The sequence below is a fragment of the Schistocerca piceifrons genome, chromosome 4 (genome assembly GCF_021461385.2).
Source record: "Schistocerca piceifrons isolate TAMUIC-IGC-003096 chromosome 4, iqSchPice1.1, whole genome shotgun sequence".
Lineage (NCBI taxonomy): Eukaryota > Metazoa > Arthropoda > Insecta > Orthoptera > Acrididae > Schistocerca > Schistocerca piceifrons.
This window is the reverse complement of record NC_060141.1, coordinates 508856443-508879658: the sequence shown is the minus strand read 5'-3', so window position 1 is coordinate 508879658 and position 23216 is coordinate 508856443. Positions and strand designations below refer to the sequence as shown.

At 43.7% G+C, this 23216-nt stretch overlaps 1 protein-coding gene and 1 non-coding gene across 2 annotated transcripts in view; one reads left to right on the top strand and one right to left on the bottom strand.

Annotated features, from left to right (window-relative positions):
• The window catches only part of LOC124795952 (homeobox protein OTX2-B-like), a 332264-nt gene that overhangs the window by 22490 nt on the left and 286558 nt on the right, over positions 1–23216 (top strand). The gene's annotated exons all lie outside the window — the stretch shown is intronic.
• On the bottom strand, positions 13666–13740 carry Trnas-cga. The gene has a single exon. It is a non-coding gene; the product is annotated as a tRNA-Ser (tRNA).

The following is a 23216-nucleotide window of genomic DNA, read 5'->3' as shown; positions in this document are numbered from 1 at the left end:
TCATGAAATGATCCGCATTTGACTGCAACTCTCCTGTTCTTGTCACATGTGACCGCTTCACATTTTTTTCCTTCCGCACCATTCTTTGGCGGCTTTCATACGTGTGATCAAACTTAATTAGACAACGAACATAGAGGCCCGATAATGCTTCATAGTGAACCTCCGAATCAATATGTCAAATAATTCATGACATAAGCTACTGTGTTCGTGGAAACGCGCTCTAAGCTTATTTAGCTTTATGATTTCTGCACAGTCACAGTTACGTCCAATTTTATATTTTCGCACATGTGATTACCGCAGTGCAGACGCTTTCAGACATGACGTAACAAAGAACAAAAAAATATAACAATAAAAATAAATCTGATAATCGGGCATCCGTCAACAAAAGAGATACCTGGAGAATCTTATTCTTAGCTGATACGCAATCGCGATGTAATTAGAGTAAAATCTAGACGACCCATTTTCGTTTGTAGACGCTTTGAATCCGGATAAGCAGCCGATTTTGTATTGTCTTGGTGTGTGACAAAAATGAGAAACTTTCAAAACAGAATTAAGACGTATTGAGTCAAGTGAAATATCGATATTTGCTATTCATATTTCTTTCTATTTGCAACGATAAGTCGCACTTTCGAGAACGTGACAATTGGATACATGAGTCATACTTCAATTCCTTTATTTTCGCTTAAATTTCTCTATCGCCTTTATGGTAGTGTTTGCGATTCTGTTCATAACTGTCTACGTCTGGGATTGCATTTTTCAATTTCGCTGAAGCCGATGGCTTTTCTCCTTTAAGGTGGAAAACTGTACTCAAAATAGTAAAATATGTATCGTTAGATGTCACATCCTTATTTGTTAATAGTTCTACAGTTACAAAAAAATTATATAATGTTATCCATAACTAAGCATTTAATGAAGACGGAATTGTTGCAGAACTCCTGAAATCAGGTGGCTCAAAAAAACTGAAAGAAATTTCGAAACATTTGACAAACTGAACAAATTGCGGATGACTGGAAAACTGCATTGATGCATCAACGGCGTAAAAAGTGACACAGAACGGATGTTAATAATTATAGAGGGATTTATCTTCTTCCAGACCATACAAAACTCTTATCTCAGTGCACCGCGGACCATGGTCGACAACAATTTAAATGCAAAAGTGGCGAGTATCAAGCAGATTTCAAACCAATAGATTTTGCTCAGAACAGTTTTTAGATCTGACTTTAATACTCTGCATTAAAAAATTTACAATTATAAGGTAGCTTGTACTTTCACAGATTTTAAAAATGTTAGAGACTCAACTGATCGTAAGTCCCTCTCCCAAATTTTGAATGAACAAGGTCTGGACTCCAAAACCATTGCAATTATTAGTGAAAAATTAAATGGTGAAAAATGTAAGGTAAAATTCAGTGAAGAAATTTCGGAACATTTTGAAATTAAAACAGAAGTGAGACAAAATGATGGATTCTCACCATTGCTTTATAACTGTGGTCTTGTAAGAAGTGATCCAAGCGTAGCGGACAACAAAATCAGAGCTAATAATTGATGAGCCTATCAAATTAAGGAGAACCAATGTCCAGATAGGCAGCTTAGCTCTTACAGGTGGCCCGATGATTGTATACCCGGAATCTCAGACACCATAAAAGTGAACAGAAATTCTTAAAGAAAAGGAGGAAAGAGCACGGCTCCAAATACCGTTTGAAAAAAAAAATACAAGTGCAACAAGGGCCTGGCGCACAATATTCTAAAAACCAAATAAAATAAGAAAACAAGAGAGTTTCCCAGTCCAAAAATTTAGGCGAAACCATTCCTGAAACTGTCTTGAAAAAGACTGGTTACAATACTCACTGCCACAAGGTTTGCAAGAGATATCTTTAACAACGAAAGATGTATCTCAAAATACATCAGGTGGTAACACTACAGCACAGTCATAAAACCAAGCCGGCTGCTGTGGCCGAGTGGTTCTAGGCTTCAGTCCGATACCGCGCTGCTGCTACAGTCGAAGTTTCGCATCCTGCCTCGGGCATGGATGTGTGTGATGTCGTTAGGTTAGTTAGGTTTAAGTAGTTATACGTCTAGGGGGAGTGATGACCTCAGATGTTAAGTCCCATAGTGCTTAGAGCCATTTGAACCATAAAACCAAAGTGTCGTTATGGCGTTGAAACACTCATTTTCAACAGAAAGGACATTGAAGAAATCCAAAAGAGAAAATGAACGGAAAAAGGGATACTGATGAAATCCGAAAGAGATACTGAATAGTAATTAGGAAAATTTAAGGTACAAATTATACTGGAGAAGGGACGTACAGACAAAGATTAAATAAAGAAATTGAAAAGTCTGCCAGAAAGACCCAAGAAAGCGGAACAACGTGCTCTTACGAGTGGAAAAGAGTCAATTCCAAGAGAATAAAAGTAATACATGGATACAAAGGAAAACTAAAACAAAGCGCTAAAAACGTCCCTTATTCTACATCGTGTGGTCCAGTAGGCCCCAACCGTGAATAATAATAATAATAATAATAATAACGATTATTATTATTATAAAATCGTATTAAACTTGTGTAAGAAACATATTCATTTTCTGAGCGTTTCTTACCATGTTAACACTTTCGTGTTATCATCCCTTGGCGTGCAGCTACTGATTATAGCTCTCTGCAACTAATGAATTCTCGTCTTGCTGACAATTGTTCCGTGGTCACGGGATTCGTCTGTATTTGGGTCAGCTATTTCACGATTTGGCAGTTTTTGTTAACGGTGTGGCAGTGTGACATTTTCCTAAAAGGACATGGAGGAAACTGTAAAAACCACTCTAGGGTAGACCGATTTACTAGACAAAAGATCGTGGATTCAAGGTCTGGAGCCGCTCCGTGTCTTGTTAGCCAGCGCGCTGCGCGTTCAGTTATACTAACAGGTCTTCTCTACGACTGATGAACTTTGGAAATTAAAATTTTAAAATGTATCATCTGTGGATATTGTAACAAAACTTTTTTGTGCTTCACCACTGTCCTAGTATACATAAACTCTCAAAATGATGGTGTGACTGTGAAGACGCTGTGTAAATTATTTCTTCAGTTCTTTCACCATTTCGACCAGCTGAACTATGAAGCTTTCAAAACTTAATCATATGCTTGTCGATAGGTTTTTAACAAGTCACAAACTTCTGACATTAAACATTGAGTCGGTGCTTAAGTTCGTAGCGTTGTTCCACAAGTTTAATATACACAACAGTTACACATAACAGAGACTTAGTCATCAACAATGTATTCTCCTTCGCCGTTTACGACAGTCTGCCTTCGCTGGGGCAACGTTTCGATTCCATGAGTGTAGAAAGCATGTGGTTTCGAGGCGAAGAACTCGTCGAGCCATGTTCGGGGCACATTTTATCTGGCAAGGAAGTTCCTTGAAAGTTGTTCGACACAGAGTGGAAAAGGTGCAAATCTGAGGACGCAAGATCAGGTGAATAAGGCGGGTACGGAATGACTTCCGAACGCAACTCCGGGTTTAGTGATTTTTTGTCAGCCTAGAAAAAGGCGGTCGGGCGTTATCGTAGAGTAACAACACTTCATGCAGTCTTCCTGGCAGTTGTTCTTGGACTGGGTCTGCAAGACGTCTCAGTTGTTGACAATAAATGTCATCAGTGATGGTTACACCTCGGGGAAGCAATTCGTAGTACACCACACCGTCGCTATTCCACCACAGACATAACAGTATCTTTTGTAGATGTGCACAGGTCTTTGTAGGGGGAGTTGCTACTTTGTTTGGGCCCAAGCATCCCTTTACTTTCCTTATGTTAGCATAAAGACACCATTTCCCATAACCAATAACGATACAAGATGGGAATGGTCGCGTTGTTCACGAGCCAGCTGATACCAACAAGCAGAGCTGCACTTACGGTCACCCGCCGATTTTTATGATTTTGGCTTGAGCATCGATTTTTGACCCTTCCCCATTGCATGCAAATGTCGCACGAGCGTCGAAGGATCACAGTTCATCGTCATTCCCAGTTCTCGAGTACAATGGCGTAGATAATTGTGGATTAATACCTTTAAACGATCTTCATCAGACGCTGAAGGTCTTTCTGAACGTGGAGAGTCACTAATGTCAAAAGAATCCTCGTTAAAAAGATAAAACTATTTTTTTGCCGTGCTTTTCCCAACAGCGTAAATGTTTCTGGTTGCCTCCGCTGCTGCCATCCCTCTATTGAACTCAAACAGAAGAATATCTCGGATATTTTCAGATTTCTCCATTTGGCACTCCATTTCCTAGCGTCCATAGCTCCACTCGCTATCTCCACTATCTCCGGAAATGAACATGCAAAACAAAAACGCTACGAACTTACGCACCAACCTAATACTTGCTGTTGCTCCCTTTTGTTTACCTTCTTTTCATTAAATTATCAAATGAATGGCACAGGCATGTCCTGTACGCCGGCCGAAGTGGCCGTGCGGTTAAAGGCGCTGCAGCCTGGAACCGCAAGACCGCTACGGTCGCAGGTTCGAATCCTGCCTCGGGTATGGATGTTTGTGATGTCCTTAGGTTAGTTAGGTTTAACTAGTTCTAAGTTCTAGGGGACTAATGACCTCAGCAGTTGAGTCCCATAGTGCTCAGAGCCATTTGAACCATGTCCTGTACTCATTTTTACGCATGTGTTATCATTCCTAACGAAATTTTATAATATTTGAACTACAAGACGTGTATAAATTGTCATACAACTGTTACACCTGGTATTCTGTAGCTTTCGCTAGCTCATGCGTGGGTTAAATAGCATGTCAGTTTTAGACCTTTTCATTATGATGTCATTAGGAACGAGTAAAATTGAAGTGATATCAGGTGTACCCCAGGGAAGCGTCCTGGGACCTCTACTGTTCCTGATCTATATAAATGACCTGGGTGACAATCTGAGCAGTTCTCTTAGGTTGTTCGCAGACGATGCTGTAATTTACCGTCTAGTAAGGTCATCCGAAGACCAGTATCAGTTGCAAAGCGATTTAGAAAAGATTGCTATATGGTGTGGCAGGTGGCAGTTGACGCTAAATAACGAAAAGTGTGAGGTGATCCACATGAGTTCCAAAAGAAATCCGTTGGAATTCGATTACTCGATAAATAGTACAATTCTCAAGGCTGTCAATTCAACTAAGTACCTGGGTGTTAAAATTACGAACAACTTCAGTTGGAAAGACCACATAGATAATATTGTGGGGAAGGAGAGCCAAAGGTTGCGTTTCATTGACAGGACACTTAGAAGATGCAACAAGTCCACTAAAGACACAGCTTACACTACACTCGTTCGTCCTCTGTTAGAATATTGCTGCGCGGTGTGGGATCCTTACCAGGTGGGATTGACGGAGGACATAGAAAGGGCAGCTCGTTTTGTATTATCATGTAATAGGGGAGAGAGTGTGGTAGATATGATACACGAGTTGGGATGGAACTCATTAAAGCAAAGACGTTTTTCGTCGCGGCGAAATCTATTTACGAAATTTCAGTCACCAACTTTCTCTTCCGAATGCGAAAATATTTTGTTGAGCCCAACCTACATAGGTAGGAATGATCATCAAAATAAAATAAGAGAAATCAGAGCTCGAACAGAAAGGTTTAGGTGTTCGTTTCTCCCGCGCGCTGTTCGGGAGTGGAATGGTAGAGAGATAGTATGACTGTGGTTCGATGAACCCTCTGCCAAGCACTTAAATGTGAATTGCAGAGTAACCATGTAGATGTAGATGTAGTAGAAAGACTAGCTTAGATATTCAGCGATGATTGGTCAAGTTCTAGTTGAAAGGGACAATCATGGAAATCCCTTAAAGCAATTTTCAGAACACACGAAGATCTGTATCAGGATAGCAAGACTGCTGTTTGAGTCACTTTCTATAGATAAAGTGTATATATAAAGGATACATGAAACGGTATCAGAAGAAAATAATGTGTCGAAAGAAACTGAGCTCTAGGGAGTACACGTTGCAAAGCGTGGAGAAAACTAGACAGTTTCAGAGAGATTTTCGAGAGCTTTGACACTGATCGACGGTCGTATGTAGAGATGTAAAGACTGGCATAATATGAAAAGAGACGGAGGAGAGCGTAAAAATCATGAAACGATCGTATCGTTACCTCCACAAAAATATAAAAGGTCTCATTACAGCAGGAACGTCAGCAAATTTTTTGCCTAACATTTTTTGGTATACTGTCGTTGTCAGATTAAAGGCGAAATAAATTCCAGCTGGTGATCACTACAAGGCGTCAGAAAATGGCACGCCGTGTAACTAGCACCATTCAAACGAGATGGCAACAAATGAGGCCCTGTCAGTTCGTCTTGCCCAGTTCCAGCCACATGTTGGTAGAGGATCGTTCTTGGCGATCTGAAACGATCATATCATATAATATGAACCTGTCTACACTATTTTAGCAATAAAAAACACTTTGGCGACTAAAATATGGTTCAAATGGCTGTAAGCACTATGGGACTTAACATCTGAGGTCATAAGTCCCCTAGACTTAGAACTACTTAAACCTAACTAACCTAAGGACATCACACACATCCATGCCCGAGGCAGGATTCGAACCTGCGACCGTAGCAGCCGCGTGGTGCCGGACTGCAGCGCCCAGAACCGCTCATCCATAGCGGCCAGCCGACTGAAAGAGCCCTCACCCACGAACAGTGAAAACTGCAGCACGTTCAGCACTGCAGTTCGTCGCTGGATAACCCACTGATTGAACTAAATTCAGGATGCAGACTCATTTGATCTCATTGTTTGCACAAGTTATTTACGATAGGGATGCAACTGCTATTCCACTAGTAGGCCCCAAAATGTATTATTTGATGTGAGCATTTCGCTGTAAAGTTAACAAGCTCCTACTGTGGAATCTTCTTCCTAACGATCTAATGTCATCTCTTCGATTTTCACTGCGCCAACAAAACTTTGTCGAGAGTCTTCGTCAGCTCTCTGTGACTTGAAATGGAGCCCAGGTCGACTGATGGCGATATTATTATGAAGTATAAATTCGATGGAACAACCACAGCTAAGGCAAGAACAGGCAAACCTCGTGTTCCAAAAATGTTCAAATGTGTGTGAAATCTTATGGGCCTGAACTGCTAAGGTCATCAGTCCCTATGCTTACACAATACTTAACCTAAATTATCCTAAGGACAAACATACACATCCATGCCCGAGGGAGGACTCGAACATCCGTCGGGACCAGCCGTACAAACCTCATGTACGGACGGACACGGACCGTCCAGTATTGTGGAAAGTGGCTGTACAAAACCACATTAAATCAGCGGGAGGAATGACTAGTGAGTTCCCGAGTGCTACCAGCAGTCCACGTAGAACAATGACTGCGTAGAGAGTTAAAAATAGTGGGGTACATTATTCGAGCAGCTCCTCGTAAGCCACACACCTCGATAGTCAGTGCTAAGCGATACTTGGAGGCAGTGTAAACAGCGACGCCACTGGACAGTGGGCGACAGGAAACGAGTGACTTGGAATGATGAATGACGGTATATCCTGTGACAATCCGATAGAAGGGTTTGGGTTAAGAGAATGCCTGTAGAACGTTACCTGATATCTTGTTTAGTGTCAACAGCGACGAGCAGAGGAGGCGGTGTTACGATGTAGCAGTGCTTTTCATGTTTAGAGTGTGGTTTCCTTATTGCGTTTAAAAATCACTAAATGCGGAAGGATATGAACAGATTTTACAGCTTCGTATACTGCGCACAGTGGAAACGAACAGTTCGGAGACGATAATTGTTTGTATCAGCGTGGCAGTGCACGCTGTTATAAAGCATCATCTTTGTCGAAATTGCTCTGTTTTCGACTTTTGAGGAAGAGTAGACTGTCATTCGTCCACAGTCCTTTGGATCCCCGACTGAAAGTGCAGCACAGTTCACGTCGTCATAAAGACAAAGGGTGGACGTATCCCGTAGTAATATACATTAATAAGTGTCCGGATACTTTTGATCACATAGTGTATATAATCCAATGGATAATATCGGAAGGCTGTTCGCTGATCACTAAATAAAATAGTTGAAAATGATGGGATGCTACGATTTTTAGACGTTATGGTTTATCAAAAACCAGATGGTACTTTGGGACACAGTGTTCACCGAAAGCCGACGCACACAGATTGGTATCTGCATCCTAAGAGTTGTCATCCACCACACCAACGTAGTGGCGTCCTTAGGACTTAGGTATGGAGAGCATATGCCATTTCCGACGCGGTTAGATTAACTCAAGAACTTGCGAATTTGATGGCTGTTTTTAAGGAAAATGGATACTCCGAGAAGCAGATTCGTCGGGCTATGGAGTTTGGACCATCTCCGGAGGTGGATGAAGCGGAGCATAGATCGGTGGCCTTTCTTCCTTATGCTGGAGGCATATCGTTTAAGATTGGACGAATTTTAAGGAATTTTAACATTAAGTGTGTGTTCCGTCCACCTTCTAAAATAAGGGCACTACTCGGCTCTGTGAAAGATGGTTTGGGACTTCGGAAACCCAATGTATACAAAATTCCGTGTCAGTGTGGGAAATCTTACGTTGGCCGTTCGATTCGCACAGTGCATGACAGGTGTGTGGAACATCTCCGTCATACGAGGCTACAACAGCCGGAAAAATCGGCAGTAGCAGAACACTGCTTATATGAGGGACACCGTATGAAATTTGATGAAACTGTAGTAGTTGCCAACATTCCCGGTTTTTGGAACAGTGTCTATAAAGAGGCGATTGAAATTGACGGATAATTTAATAAACAGAGACAATGGGTTTCCTCTTAGCAAGACGTGAAATCCTGTATTGTCTCGCATCAAAATTGAACGTTCTTCGGTGCGGCCCTGAGTGCGATATATTGTTGCCAGCAGTGTTCCACTAAGGGCGGCGCCACCTCCCTGTCTTGGAGGGCAGCATCCGTGATGGGCGGAGCATACGCTGTGTACTGAACCGTGCCCTGTATAGGACGTCGATTTGCAGCCTGGCGTCAGTTCTCAAAGGGACTCATCAGCAGAAGCAGCATTTTCCTGAACATGGCGACCAGTTGGATGGCCGAAATATGGAGTCAAGTTGATTTTAGGATCCGGCAGCAAACCCGAAGAGACTTTCAAGACTTATTACGCCGGGAAAGCCTACGTAATCACACAATCAAACAGCTCACTGCTCAACTGGACGACTCTGTTGGTAGTGCCGACACACTCGTCTATCTACTGGTATGCTCAAAGGTGTGTGCCCGCTGGGTTCCTTGCTGCCTAACAAAAGCAATTCCGACTTCCATCTCTTTGACCCAATGAAGGAAGCAGTAAGTTGATAATCAGAAGGTTAGTGGTGCATCAATACACTACTGGCAATTAAAAATGCTACGCCACGAAGATGACGTGCTACAGACGTGAAATTTAACCGACAGGAAGAAGATGCTGTGATATGCAAATGATTAGCTTTTCAGAGCATTCACACAAGGTTGGTGCCGATGGTGACACCTACAACGTGCTGACAAGAGGAAAGTTTCCAACCGATTTCTCATTCACAAACAGCAGTCGACCGGCGTTGCCTGGTGAAACGTTGTTGCGATGCCTCGTGTAAGGAGGAGAAATGCGTACCATCACGTTTTCGACTTTGATAAAGGTCGGATTGTAGCCTATCGCGATTGCGGTTTATCTTATCGCGACATTGGTGCTCGCATTGGTCGAGATCCAATGACTGTTAGCAGAATATGGAATCTATGGTTCAGGAGGATAATATGGAAAGCCGTGTTGGATCCCAACGGTCTCGTATCACTAACAGTCGAGATGACAGGCATCTTATCCGCATGGCTGTAACGGATTGTGCAGCCACGTCTCGATCCCTGAGTCAACAGATGAGGACGTTTGCAAGACAACAACCATCAGCACGAACAGTTCGACGACGTTTGCAGCAGCATGGACTATCGACTCGTAGACCATGGCTGCGGTTACCCTTGACGATGCATCACAGACAGGAGCGTCTGCGATGGTGTACTCAATGACGAACCTGAGTGCACGAATGGTAAAACGTCATTTTTTCGGATTAATCCAGGTTCTGTTTACAGCATCATGATGGTCGCATCCGTGTTCGGCAACTTCGCGGTGAACGCCCACCGGAAGCGTGTATTCGTCATCGCCATTCTGGCGTATCACCCGGCGTGATGATATGGGGTGCCATTGATTACTCTTCTCGGTCACCTCTCGTTCGCATTGACGGCTCTTTGAACAATGGACGTTACATTTCAGATGTGTTACGGCCCGTGGCTCTACCCTTCATTCGTTTCCTGCGAAACCCTACATTTCAGCAGGATAATGCACGACCGCATGTTGCAGGTCCTATACGGGCCTTTCTGGATACAGAAAATGTTCGACTGCTGCCCTGGCCAGCACATTCTCCAGATCTCTCACCAATTGAAAACGCCTGGTCAATGGTAGCCGAGCAACTGGCTCGTCACAATACGCCAGTCACTTCTCTTGATGAACTGTGGTATCGTGTTGAAGCTGCATGGACAGCTGTACCTGTACACGTCATCCAAGCTCTGTTTGACTCAATGCCGAGGCGTATCAACGCCGTTATTACGGGCAGAAGTGGTTGTTCTGGGTACTGATTTCTCAGGATCTATGCACCCAAATTGCGGGAAAATGTAATCACATGTCACTTCTAGTATAATATTTTTGTCCAATGAATACCCGTTTATCAACTGCATATCCTCCTGGTGTAGCAATTTTAATGGCCAGTAGTGTACGTTGGCTCCAACGTCGACCACTGGAGTGGTACCATGGGGGCATACAGGCCCTCATAGTAAGGTGATGTTAAGGCCGTCCCACTGAACGGATGTTATGTTGAAGAACTGGGTTTTGTAGCCAAAAGAGTGGGGAATAATATGGTGTATTGGAGTCCCGAATAAAACCAACCTTCTTTTAGGAAAAAAGTATGTTTTATTAGTTATTGATCGACCCTCGTATAAATACACGGACACACAAGGAAGAAGAACTGGGCACTACGAAAGTTAGATTTGTGCTAAGTGTGACTAATCAAACTGTTATCTCCAGAGATGGACGAGAACTGAAGAGCAGATGGACCTTGACTAATAGGAAGAGTTGCTGGTGGACGAGAGCCCTCGTGAGATAGGTATATCTACATCTACATTTATATTCCGCAAGCCACCCAACAGTGTGTGGCGGTGGGCACTGCACGTGCCACTGTCATTACCTCCCTTTCCTGTACCAGTCGCGTATGGTTCGCGGGAAGAACGACTGCCGGAAAGCTTCCGTGCGCGCTCGGGGATCTCTCTAATTTTACACTCGTGATCTCCTCGGGAGGTATAAGTAGGGGGAAGCAATATATTCGATACCTCATCCAGAAAAGCACCCTCTCGAAACCTGGACAGCAAGCTACACCGCGACGCAGAGCGCCTCTCTTGCAGAGTCTGCCACTTGAGTTTGCTAAACATCTCCGTAACGCTATCAAGCTTACCAAATAACCCTGTGACGAAACGCGCCGCTCTTCTTTGGATCTTCTCTATCTCCTCTGTCAAACCGATCTGGTACAGATCCCAGACTGATGAGCAATACTCAAGTATAGGTCGAACGAGTGTTTTGTAAACCACCTCCTTTGTTGTTTGACTATATTTTCTAAGGAATCGCCCAATGAATCTCAACAATTAATTTTATATGATCATTCCACTTCAGATCGTTCCGCACGCATACTCCCAGATATTTTACAGAAGTAACTGCTACCAGTGTTTGTTCTGCTATCATATAATCATACAATAAAGGATCCTTCTTTCTATGTATTCGCAATACATTACATTTGTCTATGGTAAGGGTCAGTTGCCACTCCCTGCACCAAGTGCCTATCCGCTGCAGATCTTCCTGCATTTCGCTGCAGTTTTCTAATGTTACAACTTCTCTGTATACTACAGCATCATCCGCGAAAAGCCGCATGGAACTTCCGACACTATCTACTAGGTCATTTACATATATTGTGAAAAGCAATGGTCCCTTAACACTCCCGTGTGGCACGCCAGAGGTTACTTAAACGTCTGTAGACGTCTCTCCATTGAGAACAACGTGCTGTGTTCTGTTTGCTAAAAACTCTTCAATCCAGCCACACAGCTGGTCTGATATTCCGTAGGCTCTTACTTTGTTTATCAGGCGACAGTGCGGAACTGTATCGAACGCCTTCCGGAAGTCAAGGAAAACAGCATCTACCTGGGAGCCTGTATCTAATATTTTCTGGGTCTCATGAACAAATAAAGCGAGTTGGGTCTCACACGATCGCTGTTTCCGGAATCCAAGTTGATTCCTACAGAGTAGTTTCTGGGTTTCCAGAAACGACATGATACGCGGGCAAAAAACATGTTCTAAAGTTCTGCAACAGATCGACGTCAGAGATATAGGCCTATAGTATTGCTCATCTGCTCGACGACCCTCAGGTAGGTCGTAATATGGGCATCAGAGAATTTCCTGGAATTCTCGGACCAGATTTCTCAGATTTTGTATTGCTATAAAAATCATTGGGAGCAGATTTCATATGCCCATTTTGGGGCACCCTGTATTCTGATCATAAATCATTCCCGACTAACACAAGTGTACCTTTAAAATTTACAGAAAACGTTCTCGTCGCAGAGAATTGCGCTATCGGTACAAACCTAAATGTGCAGTGCTTATGGCGGACAGTGAGGGACACGCGGCTTAACGGAATGTACAGGCAGCTGGATCGCCGCCTGTCGCTCACTCATCGCGAATTCGGCGCTCCATCTCTCGCGAGCCGAGCGCGCGGGATTGGAAAACACTCGTCCTCCGGGCAGCTCTGCTCCCCGCAATTTTAATATCTGCGCAGACAACTTGTAATGGCAAAAAGTAATGGGATTTTATATTGGATTTGTCCGGCAAGTGTGATTCATCTAAACGTGATGCAATAAAAACGATCAGACTGTTGCTCGTTTTGTCACTGTGCTCCGGGATTTAGTGTTTCCTCTCTCTTTTTTTATCGCTGTATATCGTGAAATGCGGCGCTTTTTTTCGTTTTTTGAGGGAGGATGGATGTACGGGAATTTCATTTACGAGCCGCAGATTCGTTGGCTGCCGGTGAATGGCGGCGCACGTAATCCTGTTTTGCGCTGTAAGCCCAGACGTGCGTGGAGCTTCCGTGGGCCCGCGCGGGTCCTACTGCCGTGCCGTATCTGCAGAGCCCGCGGCGGGCAGCGGCAGCGGCACCAACTAATACACAAGTTCACGTTCAAATTCCACGAAGCACGGGCCACGCTTTCAACTGCTCGCTTTACATCTCTGCATTCCCGGCCGGTAAATGGGCCAGCTTTGCAAGCTAGAACTACCGACACGGAAATTTCGAACTCTTCTTCTCCCTACTACTTCTGTACATGCCAAAATTATATACCAGGTGTACCGGTATGAAATGAGCGTATTTTTGTGAAAATGAAAGACTTATTTTGAATTGAAAAGTAAAAACATTTTATTCAAAGTACTGACCATTGCTTTCTATACATTTTGACCACCTTGCTGGCAATTTGTGGACACCACCCCAATAAAAATGTTCGTCTTTTGAAGCAAACCAATCAGACACCCAATCTTAGACTTCTTCGTACGAACAGAAGTGTTTATTATACGTTATGGCACGTTTTTAGAAATTTTTGTCGCTGAAACTTCCTGGCAGATTAAAACTGTGTGCCGGACCGAGACTCGAACTCGGGACCTTTGCCTTTCGCGGGCAACTGCTCTACCAACTGAGCTACCCAAGCACTTGCCCACGAAAGGCAAAGGTCCCGAGTTAGAGTCTCGGTCCGGCACACAGTTTTAATCTGCCGGGAAGTTTCATATCAGCGCACACTCCGCTGCAGAGTGAAAATCTCATTCTGGAAACATCCCCCAGGCTGTGGATAAGCCATGTCTCCGCAATATCCTTTCTTTCAGGAGTGCTAGTTCTGCAAGGTTCGCAGGAGAGCTTCTGTAAAGTTTGGAAGGTAGGAGACGAGGTACTGGCAGAAGTAAAGCTGTGAGGACGGGGCGTGAGTCATGCTTGGGTAGCTCAGTTGGTAGAGCACTTGCTCGCGAAAGGCAAACGTCCTGACTTCGAGTCTCGGTCCGGCACACAGTTTTAATCTGCCAGGAAGTTTCATATAAGCGCACATTCCGCTGCAAAGTGAAAATCTCATTTTTGTCGCTGTTTGCGGCATATTTTTTGTGCTTTTTCTGTTGCCGTTTTGCTCAGCGTACATCATGTCATCCGCAAGTTCGTTCAACAGCATGCACCTAATTATACAGGGTGATTCAAAAACAATACCACAACTTTAGGAATTTAAAACTCTGCAACGACAAAAGGCAGAGCTAAGCACTATCTGTCGGCGAATTAAGGGAGCTATAAAATTTCATTTAGTTGTACATTTGTTCGCTTGAGGCGCTGTTGACTAGGCGTCAGCGTCAGTTGATGCGAAGATGTCGACTGCTCAACAGAAAGCTTTTTGTGTTATTGAGTACGGCAGAAGTGAATCGACGACAGTTGTTCAGCGTGCATTTCGAACGAAGTATGGTGTTAAACCTCCTGATAGGTGGTGTATTACACGTTGGTATAAACAGTTTACAGAGAATGGGTGTTTGTGCAAAGGGAAAAGTTCCGGACGGCCGAGAACGAGTGATGAAAATGTAGCACGCATCCAGCAAGCATTTGTTCGCAGCCCAGGAAAATCGACTCGCAGAGCTAGCAGAGAGCTGCAAATTCGACAATCAGCTGTATGGAGAGTCCTACGAAAAAGGTTAGTTATGAAACCTGAACGTCAACTACCCGAGGCGATGGATCGGCCGCCAGGCAGCCCATGACAGAGCACTTCATCACTGGCCTCCAAGAAGCCCTGATCTTTTTTGCCGTCACTTGCCAGTGGCGAACGGTCCATTTACCTACTGCCTAATTACATACATCCGTTATTCCTCCTTCAGCACTCTACAGGCAACCTCTCACCTAAAAAGACAAATACCAAACCGTTGCTGCCGAACCGTGTCTGAACGGTTCCAGAACACAGACAGGAAGGTGGTCACGTGGATTACCAGGCTACTTTACCCATTCAAGTGACGTACTCGCCTTTCTCCTAGCTATGATCGCTCTAAGTGAGATACTGGCGGTACCTGGGATTTTGTAAATTAGGGCGGCTCCCCAGCGTTTTCGGTACCACGTAGCGTCCATGTCAAGCTGCGTCGTTGCTGATCCTACAAGGTACCAAATACACGTGTCTAATTTATTTCTTCTTGAGTGCTAAAAGAGCTTACGAATTAGCTAAGGTCAGCGTCCCCAATGTAAGAAAGATTGTCCTTCGTACAGGTATATTTCCAGGTATCATGTTCTTGGCGTCCCGGAGAGGAACAAGGCCTATTACTTGCACCTCGTTGAAAATGCGCCAGAATAAAGCATCGTAAGTGATAATAAATCTGTCAGGAAAATTAAGTGTTCTTGAGATTAGTATGATGAATGGTGAATGACTAACACTAGGAATAAAATCTCTTATCAGAGTAAACTTAGACATTTTTCAAACTTAGTAGCTCATGAATCTTGGAATGTAGCTACTGAAAGCGGTACCTTTTATTGCGATACAATATGCTTGATAGTCGTCTGTATATTACAGAAACATCAGCCAGAGAGAGCCTGAATCTTGGCTGGGTCTTCAAATAAAAGAAAATACATTCCAAACGGAATTCATTAGTTGGATAAGCTTTGCGTCGACGATTCTCTCATTTTAATATGTTCCGGCGGGAAACTCATTAGAGGTCCACCACAAAGCTTTGTTAATAAACCCAATCATATTATTTCTGGTGTTTCTTTTTCAGGCGTTCTTGAGAGGAAGTGAGCAGGCGCAAAACAGATATATATTAATTAACAGGCATAGTGATCACTGAAAGCATGGGTAATCGACACTTGTCTCTCGTCACGAATTTCTGCGGCGGAAGAAGCGAATTAGCACAGAAGTGGCCGCATGAATCTCATTTCACACCTCGTCCCCTGAATAACGCGACGAAACCTTCGCGTCACTCGCAGCCCGTTTTTCTCTCCCACCACAGCAATTTGTCACATGTCTCTGTTTATTTGCTTCGAATACCATAAATCAGTTTGCAACACTGGATTGGATGCGGCGATTAAAGAGGATTTATTGCCTGTGGAATTTTGACGGTGCTAGAGTGTTGGGTTAATGTCATTTTTCTTCATTAAAGTCTTTAAAGTCCCTTGTGGACTGATACCCACATGCAGTTTTTTGAGCAAATGTGTGCAGGTTTTGATTACCGATGCTTGGTTTATGGACTTGGAGATTTTTCAGTGCCTTTGCGTATTTATTTTTCTCTTACTGGGATCCAATAGCTTCCTCGATCTCAGCGTAACATTCTGCCTTCTAGAATCCCCCGTTTCGATAGTGTCGTATTTTATAAAACTGCTGAAACTACAGTATTATAGAATTCAAGAGCGTAGCCTTCCGTGCCCTCTTCGCTAAATTTCTTATTATATTCCCATGAAGGTTTGAGAACGCCGCTGCTGTTTTCGCAGGTACCTCTGAAGGGAAAACTCCAGTCACACTTCTTGAACAAATGATTTAAAAATTGTATTAAAGGACAAACACGTGAAATTTGTACGAGAGATCTTCGCTGCCATCAGAAGATGGCCCCAGTCCCGAGACTACGTACGTTGAAATAACCCATCATTCAGGATGTGGCTTGTCCAATTTTTTCTTCGTTTATATTTTTTCTTCAGTAAAATACGTGTAATTTGTTGGCAGATATTTTCCTATCTTTTGTACATGTTCACATCCAAATATTCAAAACTGTAGCTTGGTTCAAAGTATGGTTTGGGAGTCCTTTTCTATGGCTCTAAGCACTACGGGACTTAACATCTGAGGTCATCAGTCCCCTAGTCTTACAACTACTTAAACCTAACTAACCTAAGGATATCACACACATCCATGCCCGAGGCATGTTTCGTACCTGCGACCGTAGCAGCCGTGTGGGTCCGGAGTGAAGCGCCTAGAACCGCTCGGCCACAGCGGCCGGCGGACTCCTTTTATACTCTTCTCCTTTGAAAGTTATGATGTTCGTCTTTTGGTCTGAAATTTTAGATCATACTCCAATAACTTATGCAGACTGTACGTAAGTCTTTGGCTATCGTCCTCTTTTTCTCGTATTATAGTTATGTATTAAGTGTGTATCAGCGTGCTCAAATACTTCAATTCCCTCGCGGCGCTATACGTACGCATTCGGAAGGAGGGACTTACAAATCCACACCTGACCATTTGGGTATACGTTTTAAGTATTATCGCTAAATCGGTGCCCTACCGCATTCACTTTTTATCAAGATCCACTACCGAAAGCTTTTTCTGTATCTGAAAATACAAGACCATTATCATACTCCTTATCGTCAGTTAAATATTTCAGTACAAATACAGGGGTTGGTCAAAAAAATACGTTCTTGAGCATAAATGCAGTTGTTTGGCAAGCATGCAGGTCGCACTGCACTGCCGAATTTGATCACGAACGGTACCTGTGCGACATAATCAATACGTTGCAAGTGTCATTAGTGGTCAGAAAAGTGTTCTGTCTGTTTGTGAGTGCATTACGTCGCACATCAGCGGCTTCAAACATGGTCAGATTTTTGGTATTCATATGAAGGGCGCTTCCGTAGCCAAGGCAGCCGAAATATTTGATGTTTTAAGAGGCACCGTATCAAAGATTTATACCGCATACAGGGAAAGCAGAAGAACGTCATCCGCTAAGTCACAACGTGGAAAAAAATGTGTACTGAATTGTGATGAAATATAAGTGGACGACGGCTGCAAAAGTCACTGCAGAAATAGATTCGTGAATCCTGTCAGCACCAAAACTGCACGAAGGGGGGCTCCATAAGAAAGGAAGTGCAGGGCGAGTTGGAATTACAAAACAATCATCAGTGATGCAAATTCCCGTAGCAGGAAAATGCGATGCCGAGCCACAAAATCTGGAGTACGGAGTAAACGAAAATTGTCATTTGGTCCGGTGAGAATTGTTTCACACTAAATGAGATTTTCACTCTGCAGCGGAGTGTGCGCTGATATGAAACTTCCTGGTAGATTAAAACTGTGTGCCGTACCGAGACTCAAACTCGGGACCTTTGAACGGGGCGTGAGTCGTGCTTGGGTAGCTCAGTTGGTAGAGCACTTGCCCGCGAAAGGAAAAGGTCCCGAGTTCGAGTCTCGGTCCGGCACACAGTTTTAATCTGCCAGGAAGTTTCATATCAGTTCACACTCAGCTGCAAAGTAAAAATCTAATTCTGGAAACATCCTCCAGGCTGCGGCTAAGCCATGTCTTCGTAATATCCTTTCTTTCAGGGGTGTTAGTTCTGCAAGGTTGGCAGGAGGGCTTCTGTAAAGTTTGAAAGGTAGGAGACGAGGTACTGGCAGAAGTAAAGCTGTTTCACACTGTTTCCAAATTCTGACTGAATTTACACCCCAAGAGTCAAGCGTGGGGGGGGGGGGGGGGAGAGGGGGGGGCGGTTCGGCGATGGCGATGTGTTGGGCAACCATACAGTGGTATTCCATGGACCCACGGTTAAAGTCGCGTTACCACCTGGGATTATATGATCATTGTGGCTGATCAGGTCTGTCCCATGGTACAATGTTTGTTCCGCAATGGCGCTGCTGTCCCTATTCACCGAAAACAGATGCCAGAGCTCGAATCTATGAGCACAAGGATGAATTTTCGTACCTCTGCTGGCCACTACAGTCACCAGATCTCAATATTGTTGAGCCTTAGTGGTCTTCTTGGTACAGATGGGTGCGTAATCACTAGCATCTCCTCCATCGTTACCTGAGCTTGTCACTACTTTGCAGGAAGAATAGTGTAAGATTCCCTTGAAAACCATGCAGAGCCTGTATTTATCCGTTTCGCGACGACTGGCAGTTGTTTTGAACGCCAAAAGTTTTACTACACCACGTTAGGCTTGGTAATGTGTTGTGTTTGTGGTGTTTCCAATTTTTTGTCAACTGCTGTATGTGATCAGTGTCGTACTTCCACCTCTGCATCTGTATCTACAATCTGATATCTACTGCGAAGCGAATGGTAGACTAAACCTCATATTGAATGACGTATTAGGGTTTCTTCCTGTTCTGTTTGCTTATGGGGCGTGGAAATAATTACAGTTTAAATACCTATGTGCACACTATAATTACTCTAATCCTGATTCCCCAGTTAATACTGTTTCTTGAAACTTTGTTAAGTAGCCTTTGGCTGGATGGTTGACTACTATTTTCAAGGGTGTGTCGGTCGAGAATCAGAGTTTTTTTACAGAATAGTTTCTTTAAAGTTGTTTTTAGAAAAAGCGCATATCCGCCGGCTTGCTGATCACGCAGTCCAGCGAGCCTTCCAGGTTCCGCGGTATACTGCGGTCACCTGCTGACGCGGCCAGCACACGCTGGCAACTACGCTTCCCTCCACTCGTTCCGCACTGAACTGTCAAAAGCATCAACTTATTTTAAACGTACTATAAATGACTTGTTTGTAAATATATGTTGCGGCGAGCTGCGCTGCATTCTATGTGACGTAGCGGTTAGTGTATTTGTTTGTCGTTCTGCGGGTAGCCAACTCAAACCCAACCACGAGCTATAATTTGTTGTTTACCATTTCCCATTTCTTGAAGGTTCTCGGAATTCATGTTAGTAACCGTTGTTTATTCTAGAATAGTGTATATGAATAGCAGTGCACACCGTCCAGGAGTTCATTTTTTTCTATCTGCATTTTGTTATTCGTAACAAACGGATTTCAGTGCTAAATGTAGTACTTCATTGACGATCCTACTTCCGAATTTGGACTCGATTGCCATCACGACGTGATACTCATTCGTGGAGACGTTGGATACTTCAAGCCATCTATGTCACCTTGGCTCCAATCAGATAATGCAAAAGTCTTCGCCTATACAGACAGGAACCGGAATTCAAGCAATACATCGTTCCCAAGGTCTGAATATTCAAGAAACCAGCACATTTCAAAACAGCTACATATTACGTGCACGCCAGGCGTTTATCAGTGTTTTCCGGAGACGCTGGCCAGTACAAGGTGAAAGAAGAAGCCATATACAATAGGTGGGATGATATGATGTTTGGCAAATGTATATCTTTAGTGCAACGGCACAGCGCGTTCGAGGACAATGAAGAGAAGCTCACTAGGTAGGACGAATTCCAGCCACAAGTGAAAAGAAAAGTTTGGTGGCCGTCAGCAGCAAGTCCGCTTAGCAGAAGAACAATTGAAAAACAGGGACCAAAGTCATGGGAAAACGACTCGGTCTTATATACAGCATTTTTTGTCCCTGTGCCATATTGTGAATCTGAATATGACAGAAGCCGATCAGAGCACAGATTTTCCGATCCTTGGCGCTTCGTGATGTGAGATTTCCCGAAATGTGCTTGTACTACCGGCAATTCGTCATGGATTTCTGCACCAAGGTACATCTTTTGCAAGAACTGCCCCAATGAGATGCCAAACTTTCCGTGAACTAGGTACAAGAAAGATCTTTTCTTTCCTTAAGGAGGCGATACATCATCTCCAGTCCTGGTATTGTATGACATAGCATTGGTGTTCCTCGATTAACATGTTTTCGGTGCTAACTGCTGTGCTTCGTTGACGGCACTGCTATCGGATCTGGACTTCAATGTAACCGTCGTGATCAAACTTCCCCTGTTCTTCAGCTGTAAGCTGTATGGAGAATTTGCCATACGAATTCCGTCAAGACCATTCTCTACAATTTGTTCTGTGGGAATAAGGCCATCGTACACTGCATAATTCTCTGCCTAACGTTTCGTCTTCGAATGGTGGAGCCATCATCAGAGGCTTTAACGACTCAGAAAGCAGTTACGGTCTCAAACAAGCTTTCTGAGTAGTTAAAGCCTCTGATGAAATCTCCAGCATTGGAAGACGAAATGTTAGGCAGAGAATTATGCCTAGGCCCACGGCCGTATGCCCATAAAACAAGTATCAGCAGTAATGCAAATTCCGTCAATGAAAGCCTGCATTCTGTGATCAAGTATGAGTTTTCTTTGGTAGTTAATAAACTCTCTTATCACTACTTCCTCCTACATTTTGTGATAGCAGTAACAGATAGAGTAAAAGGCGATTTATAAACGATGTTGTTGTTGTTGTTGTGGTCTTCAGTCCTAAGACTGATTTGATGCAGCTCTCCATGCTACTCTATCCTGTGCAAGCTTCTTTATCTCCCAGTACCTACTGCAACCTACATCCTTCTGAATCTGTTTAGTGTATTTATCTCTTGGTCTCCCTCTTCGATTTTTAGCCTCCACGCTGCCCTCTAATACTAAATTGGTGATCGCTCGATGTCTCAGAACATGTCCTACCAACCGATCCCTTCTTCTAGTCAAGTTGTGCCACAAACTCCTCTTCTCCCCAATTCTGCTCAATACCTCCTCATTAGTTATGTGATCAACCCATCTAATCTTCAGCATTCTTCTGTAGCACCACATTTCGAAATCTTCTATTCTCTTCTTGTCTAAACTATTTATCGTCCATGTTTCACTTCCATACATGGCTACACTCCATACAAATACTTTCAGAAACGACTTTCTGACACTTAAATCTATACTTGATGTTAACAACTTTTTCTTCTTCAGAAACGCTTTCCTTTCCATTGCCAATCTACATTTTATATCCTTTTTACTTCGACCATCATCAGTTATTTTGCTCCCCAAATAGCAAAACTCATCTACTACTTGAAGTGTCTCATTTCCTAATCTAATTCCCTCAGCATCACCCGATTTAATTCGATTACATTCCATTATCCTCGTTTTGCTATTGTTGATGTTCATCTTATACCCTCCTTTCAAGACACTGTCCACTCCGTTCAACTGCTCTTCCAAGTCCTTTGCTGTCTCTGACAGAATTACAATGTCATCGGCGAACCTTAAAGTTTTTATTTCATCTCCATGAATTTTAATACCTACTCCGAACTTTTGTTTCCTTTACTGCTTGCTCAATATACAGATTGAATAACATCGGGGAGAGGCTACAATCCTGTCTCACTCCCTTCCCAACCACTGCTTCCCAATCATGTCCCTCGACTCTTATAACTGCCAACTGCTTTCTGTACAAATTGTAAATAGCCTTTCGCTCCCTGTATTTTACCCCTGCCACCTTCAGAATTTGAAAGAGAGTATTCCAGTCAACATTCTCAAAAGCTTTCTCTAAGTCTACAAATGCTAGAAACGTACGGTAGTGTAGCAGTTAAGAAGAAATCCCAAAAACTTTAGCTACTGGCAACACGTAATATCCTAGGTAGTGCCGGCATAGGGAGGAGAACTGTTCCGCTGGAACGGAGCCAGACGAGCCAGGGCGCAGCAGTCGCTGCCGTGCTGCGCTGTTCGGTGCTGGGCTGAGCCGGGCTGAGGAGCGGAACGATTTCGGGGTTCCCTTGTCGGGCGCGACTTGGGGAAACCCCACCAGTGCGCCGCAGCGCCGGGCGGCTCGAATTCTCCGCTACACACAGGACTGCCCTCCTCCCCCAGCACCGCGACTGTTTCTGCGACCGCATGCACGCGGCCGGCCTTCGTTACCGCTACCCGTACCACTGACGGACCGAACAAATTCGTTGGAAATGTCGGAGTACTTAGCTATTGCTGTTGAGCATCAGACGACAAGGAGAAGGGGCAAATTTTGGACACGACTACCGTCAGAGAATGCTCCGGCGAGAGGATAATTCAGAAAGCTGCATGTTAGATGCGATATCTCTAACTACATTTACAACTACAGGGTGTCCCATGAGGAATGGTCAGTGTTCATGGGCGTGACAGGAACGATCATTTGAATCACAACAGTCTAGCAAACATGGGCTCTAAAATGCTTACCTTAAGAGTTATGAGCACCTCTTCATCTTCGACACTGTGAAAAAAACCTCTTCTTCTGCAAGGTATTTGCTTTCTATATTCAGGGATGAGGTAGTGTGGACGAAAACAAGGAAAAAAATGTGTGATAAACGTGGGCTCAAAAACCCATAACTTAAAAGATGTATAAGCATCTGTTCATCTTCGCTACTGTGAAACATAACTTCTCCATTGCAAATTCTTTGCTTTCCATGTTTTGAGAGAGTGTGGACCAAAACAAGAAATAAAAGCCCAGTAAACATGAGCTGTAAAGTGGTCATCAGTCACCTAGAAGAACTTAGAACTACTTAAACCTAACTAACCTAAGGACATCACACACATCCATGCCCG